Source organism: Psammomys obesus, unplaced genomic scaffold (assembly GCF_907164565.1).
Source record: "Psammomys obesus unplaced genomic scaffold, mPsaObe1.curated_primary_1811, whole genome shotgun sequence".
NCBI lineage: Eukaryota > Metazoa > Chordata > Mammalia > Rodentia > Muridae > Psammomys > Psammomys obesus.
Genome location: NW_026596079.1, coordinates 35,393,867 through 35,404,222, shown reverse-complemented (window position 1 = coordinate 35,404,222; position 10,356 = coordinate 35,393,867). Strand labels below are relative to the sequence as shown.

At 38.8% G+C, this 10,356-nt stretch overlaps 1 pseudogene; it reads right to left on the bottom strand.

Moving 5' to 3' along the window:
- Positions 1-3,088: 3,088 nt before the first annotated feature.
- Positions 3,089-6,578, bottom strand: LOC129690864 (60S ribosomal protein L5-like; annotated as a pseudogene).
- Positions 6,579-10,356: the final 3,778 nt, after the last annotated feature.

Below are 10,356 nucleotides of genomic sequence, written 5' to 3'. Positions count from 1 at the left end.
TCCAAGTTTGGTACTTAATAACAGTAGCAGGAGCTTTCTCTGGCATGAATTCAGAGAACAGAAAGTTTTAAAAGCACTCACACAAAAAATTTTCAGGCTTTCATTTGAACTCTCTTCACTTTCTTCTTTGCATGTGTTTCTTTCGTTGTAATGTTTCTCTATAAAAGTTTTCATATTTATTTTTATTCATTTATAGGACCATTCTGAGTCATGCCATGCTTTACAAGTGGGAATAGGCACAGGGAAACTATAATTTTATTTTAAAAAGCCACTGTTTCCTCCTGGGCATCATGTAAGTTAGAAAAAAAAGAGCTCACAGTAAATAGTGATAATCAGAAAGATAATGGCTTCACTGTTCGATACCATCACACGGTTATTGATTCTTTTCTAGTAAAATAGACATGACTTCCATGCTTCCATGTTAATTCTTTGTGGAATTAAGTTTAAGATAAAATATGAATAACAGGACTAATTCAAACATGTGAAGAATCTTGAAGAAAGTTGTTTCAGACTGAGGAAAAGAGAACGAAAGGAACATGAAAGAATCCATTCATGTTTGGAAACTCACAGAAGTTCAGGGTAACTGTGGGATATTAGAATAGATTCAGAAATTTAGTGATCCAGGCTGGGCAAAGTCACCAGAGAGCATTGCAGGCCATAAAAATCATTGAACAGTATGAGGTTCCATGTGAAGTGTCATTTGTTGATGAATCTAGGTGCTGACCCGAGGAAATCACCTGTTAGGTGGTTTGTGAATAGACAAACTCACCTTTGCCTCAAGGTAAGAGCTCAGAGAAACTAGGCAACCCTGTTCATTGTCCGTAGAAAAGTATTTAGAAAAATCAGTTTCTGTATTGTCAAGAGTACACCATGTGTTAAATTTATACAGTGTTGTGTATTCTAGCACTGAGAATGTTTCCTGTCCATACACTGACACATCCTGTCAATCATTTAATATCACATTCAAGACCTGTTTAGTTAGGTCAGACAAGCAAATGCAAATTCTCACTCTGGGCAGACTCCACAGAGTGAGACTTACTAAGAAGTAGCGTAAAGCAGCCTCAGGAAACTCCTTTTAGCTTTTCATTTCCATGGCTCTTCTGTGCATGGATGTCCATCAGGCTTGGACTTTGTACAAAAGTCTACATCTGCTAGTATTTTACTCTTTCCCTCCCCAGCCTTAATGCGCTTTCATCACCCTCCCCTGTTCTGTGTTAAAATGTGATCATCTGATTTCCAAATCTTCCCTTTGCTTAGTTTCTCTATGAGGCTGGCCATTAAACTATAAGCTTCTAATACTTTGGTGATGGTCTTAGAAGCTTTAAATACTAGTGTGATTTCTGTAAAATTCCAACAAAGCATTTTTAAACCTATTTGAAAAGAATAGTTTATTTTGTTTCCTTGGGCTTTTTAAATAGTAGGTTGAGCCAAAGGTAAACTAATATCTTATTATTATCTACATTATTGTGCTTTGGAGCATGTGACTCACTGGCGCAGAATAGGAAGAGACTCATATAGTGAAGCCAGGTGGGAGAACACCACATGTTCAGTGTGCTCATATGCAGAACACATCAAACAAGTAAACTGTTCACAGACCCTCAGTACATAGGCGAGGCCTGGAAAAATTACTATGCTCCTGGCAAAAGACAAATGTGGACAATAGACAGTTAAGCAGAGTTAACATTAAGGGATTACTGCGTTATTTTTGGAACATAACCACCTGTAATTGGAAAACTGATGGTTCGATATGTCTTGTTCTTTTCTAATGTCTGATAAATATTTGTACTTCTTTCTCATCTGTGTTTAGGTGTGAGCAGCTGCTAAGTACAATGGTATTTAGAAGTTAATAAAATTAAACTTGTCATGTAGTAATTGGATAAATGGGATGTTCAGAGTATATAAAAGCTGGTATCTAAAAAATACAAAAAAAGATGCTGTTGTCAAAATGTGTCAAACTGGGGGACAGTGCTTACAGGGACGCAGATTGGTCCCCGTTTGACTTATCTTCATAGGTTCTCCTACTATACAGCTTCTAACTAAACTAGGCTGTCTCAAACCTCTGGCAACAGGATTGTTTACCAAGAAGGTCGGGAAAGCACCTAGCTCTGCATGAGGTGTGTGCCCAGGCAGACTTCGAGGGGTTCACTCTTGAGACCCAGGGTCCTAATCATTTAAATAAATCAAGCATATTTCATATACTCAGTGTAAACTGTGATAATAATTTTAATCACTTTATATTATATATATATATATATAAAACAAAACAAATACTGATGATCTTTTTCATGACATTTCTTAACCTTAAGTTCCTATATTTGATTTTCTATGAAAATTTCACTGATGATCTGTTTTCAATGCAATGCTTTATTTATTTTACTGAGAGCACATAGATTATTTGCAGAAAGATTATAAAGTATGGGAGTTATTTAATTAACAAAATTTATTTTTTTCTAGAAAATCCAAAACTTAGTAAATGGACCAAGTCTGATTTTAGTATTTTTTTTTATTTTATCTGTAAAAACCAACTAAGTGATATTACTTTAGCATTATAAATATAGCTATCTAGAAGAGACAGATCCACAGCACTTGACACAGAAAGTCACAAATTAAGAACTGTACCAACAGTCTCAGCTATTTTCTTAAATTGTCTTTATTTTTATAATTTTACGTATATAAGATTTTCCTACATGAATCTTTGTGTACTACCTGCAGACATGGTTCCTAAAGAGTCTAGAAGAGCAAGTCAGATCCCCTGGAGCTGGAGTTACAGATAGTTATGAGCCACCATGTGGGTGCTGGAAATGGAACTCGGATCCTCTGAAAGAGCAGACAGTGTTCTTAAACTCGGAGAAATCTCTCTAGCACAGTTCTCTTAATTTAGACAATAATAGTATTAGAAAATATTAAATATTTACTCTATATCTCCCACATGAATTTGATTTTTAACATATCTAAATGACTTTTTGGGAAAGTCTTTCCTTATTGACCTCAATCTAATAAATTCAATAAATGTGTTTTGAAAATAATATAAAAATATTCTTTTTGTTGCCTTGTAAATAAGTTTATGTTCTTTATTTAAAAATAATCTTCATAAAAAAGTCCTTTTCCTCTCATCAGCCTGCTCCTGGGCTCTGAGGAAGTCTGCCTTCTTTTGAAGCCAGTGACCTGATTTCTCTTCTGAGCAAGTGACACTTTGGTATTGTTCCACCTCACACCTGCTTCTCTCTTGGACTTCTCATAAACTGGGTTCTCTCCAGTAGCAGCTTGTGCTTCTTACATCTCTTCTTCTTCTCAAATTCTGTTGTTTGTTATGCACTGTGAGAACTGCTTAGTATAAGCATCTTCATCTTTGTTCATTTAGGTAACACCTGTAGTTTGCAGCATTTTGACCTTTGATGTACCTCCGATGTGCTTCTGCAGTTCCTTCAAAATTATGACCAAGGAATAATTTGGTTCTCTGAGGGGCAGATAAGCCTCCGTCACAGCTCCCTTCAGGGTCTCAAAAACTTTATTGCCAGTTGTAGTTAGGGCAATACCTGTGTTCAAGTAGTAGGGAAAGACATCAAGTTGAATATCAGTGCTTTATATATTGTACTAATCTCCAGTCACCTCCATTTGACCTTTATAGATCTTGGCCATGCCAAGCAGCTTGTGGGCCATCATGAGGCCAGTGCAATACACTGCCGCATAATTTCTCAGGTCAACTGTAAAAGCATGTTTCAGTAGCTCATGTGCATCTGGCTGCACAGACTAATCTTATCCCTTTCTATATTGCCGTAAGAAACCTGGCAGATGGTATCTCTAGTTAAGTGAACTGTCATGCTGTATTTGAGTTTGTTGTTCTTAGTTTCATCCTGGATCACAATTGTTTGTGGGCATAGTGGTCAGTTTTATCCTCTCACCCCCTCCCGAATGTTTCTTGAGATCTGTTAGCAGAGGCCTTATTTTTTGACTTTCAGCACTCAATCCTTCAGAACCTCTGAGACCTTATGCCAAGTTGTCCATCCAGGTGTCACTTCCATTTAACAATACACAGAAAGTCCAGCATAGTAGACTCTCAAGCACTCTTTGTAGGTCTTAATTATGCATAAAATTCAAACAAGAGAGGTAAAAGGACATGGACAATGTTATACAGGAAATGAGTGGATTTTCTCATCCTACAGTCACAAGAATCCTGTTTGCTCTTTGGTTTGTCTGTATTAACTATATCAAACTATTTGCCTTTTGGCACTTACTCTATGACACTAGCCATATAGCTAACAAGACCATTAGCTATAAATGGTGGTTGCTTGTTTGTTAGCATTGCTGTGGAACAAAGCTGAATGTAGGAGGAGAGGTAGGGTCTGGGTCTTTTTTCCAGACTCTTCAGAGGAAGCTTACACAAGTCCATATATTCAGCATGTCCAATGGTCCATCACAATCAAGATGGTCCTACTAACAGAAGCAAATTTTGTGTTTTCAGAATCTGTGCTTCTACAGGGAGAGGGAGTCTCTAACATGGTTTATCCCAGGCCTTTCTGGAACTTTCTATGGCTTATTGCTCAGAAAGGAGGGAAACAGAGACAGACCTTCTTTGTGAAAGAGCTCTCAACCTGCCAAACCAGCAGGATGCAGAGGCAATTTCTTTAGCATTTGCAGCCTTTCTCTGACTTCTGCACAGGGAAGTTGAGAAATATTTATTGTTGAATGGGGCCCTGAGAGATTATTCTTGGAAGGCACAACCTCTGTGAACCTTTTTGTGGTGTTGAACAATGTCTTTTAGCTGGAATTTTGAAAAACTAGATGTGATTTTCTCCACCCAGCATACACACACATACAAAAAATTATAGAAAAAAAGAGAAAATAAGTCATTGTTTAGAAATTCAATCATATGAACTTGGTTTTTCTTGCTGAAGGTTTTTATATTTCCAGGACAATGAGCTAGGGAGGTATGCAAATCAGGGAAGACTTTAACATATTATGTTGCGCTCTCTGGTATTTTGTGAACCATTGAAATTTAAGGTAATGATATTTGTTTATTTATCAGTGTATTTTTGAGACAGGAAGGTTCAAAATGAAAAGAAAACAAACATTCAATGTAAGGGGCTCATAACATTCATCATTGTCAGAAGACAGAGTAAACCTTTGGTATATTTATCTGACTGAAATGTTCTATTTAAGTTTTCGATCTTTCTTGAAATAACAGTCATTTTATTACCATCCTTTGTCACTCTTTCTTAGGTTAGTGTCTTGAGTTAGCACATGGCTAAAAGAATAAGGCACACACAGCTATATTAATGACCAGGGTCAAGGTCACTAGGAACAACATTGTCTGTTTGGGCTAGACTCTAGAACAGTGTGCTTCCTGCAGCTAATTATTTTGGTCATCTTGACTTCATAACTGAAGTCTGCAGCTGACAGGATTTTGTGTTTGTCTTTCTCAGTGTTGTTGTTTCCGAGCTCCCTAACTAGTAAATGAACTTAGCACCAGCTTCTGCCATGGAGAGCCCCTACATGCATCTAGCTCCATCAAATTTCAGCCTGTTTCATAACTTTGTTGTAAAGCTGTCTTGTCCAACAAGTATGAAAAGCTCAGCTTAAGTCACAGTTTCCTTTAAAGAACCTGGAATGCTTCTCAAAAATTAAGTCTGGGACCACCCTGCTTGATCCCCTAAATGATGCCTGGTCACTCTGATGGTCAATACCAGCTGATGACCCAAGGTGGTACTAGAAGTGGTCTCTGTTAAGAAGGCCTCAGTTTGACGCAGATTGCTTCTTCTCTGCCTTCCTGGGACCTTCTTACCTCTTCCTAGCATGGACAGTTTTGAGGATTGCTTTATTCCCCCCAGATCGTATCTCCTTATTTGCATTCCATTGCCCTGCAGACCACGACCAACCCTTGAGCTTACTTTTATTATCTAAAAAAGAAATGAAATCTCTGCAGAATCCGGGATCTGTGATCATAAACTGGCCTGCTTTCATCTCAGAGACTAAATCTTGCCATGCTCTTCTCTTTCTGATATCTATGCCCCTATCTACCCCCACCCCACCTTCACTGAACTAATGAATTCTTCAGGTAAGTGGGAGTGGATCTTTATATTTAGAAAGGCAGAAAGGAGAACATATTTCTAATGTTGAAGGCATCACCTTCTTTATATTTAAGATTTATGTCATCTCTTGCCTGAATTTTCTTGCCAGGAGTGCTAAAGTGAGCGAACAAAATCAAATGTACTTTGAATATGACCTTTGTGAACTAGTGAGACCAGAAACTATCAACCACTTCTTGCAGACATAGTAAATAGCACAAGACATTTCCCTGGTAGAGGCCACTTTTTCATGCAGAGGAGTCTTTGATCTAAGAACTGGGTCCTCTGAAGGCTGATAGTGTAGGAGGTAACCCCTCCCCTGGATGTTCCATTACTCTCACAGAAGTGAAAGTTTTTACACAGAGGAGTATCTGCCTTAGGCTTTTTAGTGAGGAGATGGATGAAGTAGAGAAAGTAGAAAAGGTCAAGAGTTGGAGTAGAAAACCTGTCGGAAATCTGCAGGGATTTCTTCCGTGTTCCTGGAGGAATGAGAGAAGGTCTGCCTTGCTTCATGGTGGAGGCAGTTTGCAGAGCAGGAGACAGTTTGGAACATTACTGAGATCTATAATGTTTTATTCCCCCCTTCCCTCTGAGAAGACTGACTAGAGGTGGTGCACAAAGTGTTAGATGACGCTGTAAAGGAATGGATTCATATTGTTCATTTATTTTATTAAAAATAAAACTTTTGTTTTCTCTTTTTGCATTTTTGATTGGTCTCGTTTCTTAAGAATTTTGGTGATTTAATTGATTCAAGAGTTTTATATTTTGTTTTCAATTTGCAAGCATAAAATCATAAGTGGGACAATTTGGTTTGAGACTGATTTTTATAACTAAGATAGGTAAAAATAGCTATGTCTTAGGGTTATTATCACTGAAGATGCTCAGATAGAATTCACATTGTTTCCTTTGCCCAGAAACTCCTTTCCTCCTAGCCTTTCTGTATTTACCTTTTACCTGTCTGCTCTTCCATTTGGTATACCAGTGGTCCAATAATGAGATCAGACTCCATGACTTCCTCATTTCAGCTTTACTGTTTTCACTTAATACTTATCTTGATTTATAGTTCTGTATTTATTTGTGTTATTTTCAGTGTTAAATACTACCACTCATTTATCATATGAAAAGAGAAAAAGGATAAAGAGACCCTTGTCTCTGACGACAGTGGGTCCAGGAGGAAAAAAGAGAGAGTGTTGGATGCAAACAGTTCTGACCATGAGCAATTGTTTCTTTGAGTTCTGAGTTGTCTTCCTTAGTCTCTAAATTGTTAAGAGCCAAGGCCCACAATCATTGTTTCTTCATTCAAGTTTTTCCCCTTTCTTTCTCCCTCCTTTCCTCTTTTCCTCCTTCTCTTCTTTTTTTCGTCTCTTCCTTTTTTATTCCCAATTCATGTATGCTGTTTGTATTAGAGAATGTATATATGGAAGTGTGTCTTAGTCACTGTTCTATTGCAATAAAGAGACACCATAACCAAGGCAACTCTTATTTTTAAAATAACCTTTAATTGGGCTTGCTTACAGTTTCAGAGGTTTACAGAGTTCATTTTCATTGTGGTATTGTGATGGGACCTGGTACTGGAGAAGTAGTTGAGAGTTCTACATGCAGATCCACAAGCAGCAAGAAATGTGAAAATGGGCCTGATTTGAGATTTTGAAAGCTCAGAACACACTCCCAGTGACACCCTTCCTCCAACAAGGCCACACCTCCTAATCCTTCTAAATCAGGGCCACTTTCTGCTGACTAAGCAATCAAATATATGAGCCCCTGTAAACCAGAGGCATTCTTATTCAAACCACTACAAAGCATTCAAGTAGACATGTGTACGCTACAAGAGATGTGTGGAGGTCAGAGATCAACTGTCAGTAGTAAGCTTATAGTTTCTACTGTAAGCTTGGAATTCTGCGGCCAGGCTTGTGCCATAGCACTTATACTCTCTAAGTCATGCTGAGGACTTTCTAACTTTTCTCTTTTTCAGGTTCTTTGCTTCCTCCCCTGACATGGCAGCCACACCCAGAGGATTAGCAGGAGGTGACTTTTTCTTCCATCCTGCAGCTGGCTTGAAAGAGAGATCCTGGCAGAGGCAGCAAAGGCACTGAGCCACTGAAGAACTGTGTACAGAAACTGCTGGATACTCAAACAACAGAAGTGGACTTTTAAGTGCTCAAGGTGTATGGTTTATGAACTTGTGCCCTGGTTACTTTGATTCTTTTTACCAGTTTCCTAACCCAGGCCTCATCCTTGCATCTCCTTATCTGGTTTATCTAAATGCAGTGTCATTTTGGACACTTAGGTCAGTAACTGTGCATTCTGAATTCTTTATTTAGAATGGATCAGAAACAAGCCTCTGGTTTCAACATTCCGACTTTTTTTTTTTACTTTACCAAATCTGTCCAACAAAATCTCCTTTTTCCAGTAGGTAATTGAGATAAAAGGGCCAGTTGCATGTGAATAGAGAAGTACTTGATTTGTAAATAGCTTCTCTAGTAGGGAGTGGGCAGGGGCTCTCCCTGACCTGAATTCAGTGGCTGGCTCTTTGATCACCTTGCCCTGGGAGGTACAGCCTTGCCAGGCCACAGAGGAAGATGATGGAGCCAGCCCTGATGAGACCTGACAGGCTCGGGTCAGATGGAAGAGGAGGAGGACTTCTCCTACCAGGGGACTAAGGGAGGGCATAGGGGGAGAAGAGGGAGAGTGGGTGGGCTGAGAGGAGATGAAGGTGGGGACTAAGGTGGGGATACAACGTGAATAAATTGCAACAAATTAATTAAATAAGTAAAAAGAAAATAGCCTGCCCACTTCAGTATTCATTGCTTAGAAAAAGCTGGCATTGCTCTATTTTTGAGAATCTCCTTAGGGCCTTTTGCAGAAGAAGAGCCCCTTGTGCCTGAACCTGTGCATTGTGACCATTTCTCCAGAACCTGGTCCGTGAGTAATTCTCCTAGTACAGGCTAGTGCTTCAGTTCCTAGAACCTGACTTCCTGAATGTTTCTTCAACCAGTTCCTGGGATACCCTTAGCACTTCCTTCGCTAGAATGCCTGATAGCTGCTTACTGTGTGTTTTAGGCACACCCGTGTAGATCTTCACCTCTCCATTTCTATCAAAACCAGCCACTGGGACATCTTCATGGTCTCTCTAGTCTCTGGGTCTTGATCACTTTTATCCCTCCCCATTTATGTGGGTCTGCCCACCACATATATTTACACAATTACGTCTTGCTTTTTTACTGTCAACTTGAACCTACTTTTAATAGCTTCATCATGAATGAATGAGCTTATAAAAAGAGTAATGTGTCTTCCTCACAAACATTTTTTATATGAATTCTTCTTTTATAGGTCCTGAATGACTTGATTTATCCAGGAAAATGCAATAGAACACAGATGTGTGGGCCAAGTGAGCTTGCTCAGTAGTGTCCTGTGTAAAGTGCTCTCAAGCATGTAAATATTCATAAAAAAAGATGAATGACTTTTCCCCCTTGTAAGCCTTTTTTTTTCTTCTTCAGGTTTGTTAATAGTTGGACTACAAATGAAGTCTGTGAAATATTCACATAAATATATCATTACCAAAATGTGTAAGTATCTAGTTGGCTCATTGTCTTCCCTATTACTTACTAACTCTTTTTAAATTCCTTTCATATACGTCTATATTTAGGAAGTTTCTACAGTAGTAGGTTTCCATATGTAGTAGTTGTTTTATTTTTAAATTACCGTTAGTATTAGTAATAAAAATCATCAAACCATTTAAAGCTTGTTAAATAATCTTCTCTGCTAGGGATGGAACTTTTGGTTCATACTCTTTTTTAATTAATTAATTTACTTATTCACTTTACATTCCAGTTGTAGCCCCCAACCCCACCCTCTTTCCGTCTTCTCCATACCTCCCCTATATCCCCCTCAGTAAAGGGGAGGCTCCATTCCTCCCTGCCCATCAATGTATGCTCTAGGGACAGCTCAGGAAATAAAGTTCTTGTGATTTACTCATGAGGACCTGCGTTCAGGTCCATAGCTTCCACATAAAAGCAGGGTAGTGTGGCATGAATCTGCAGCCCCAGCTCTGGGGAGTAAAGTGGAGACAGGCAAACCTTTCTGGCAATCTAGTTGAAGCAGGAAGCTCCAGGCCCAATGAAAGGATTTGTTTGAAAAAACAAAGTGGAGAATGAGAGGAAGAAAGCTGATGTCAGCCTCCATATATGCACACACAGGGGTACGCACTTGCACAACACACGGATGCAGTGCATGCATGTGTACATGTACACATTCATACATACACCAACATGCACACATACATACATACACA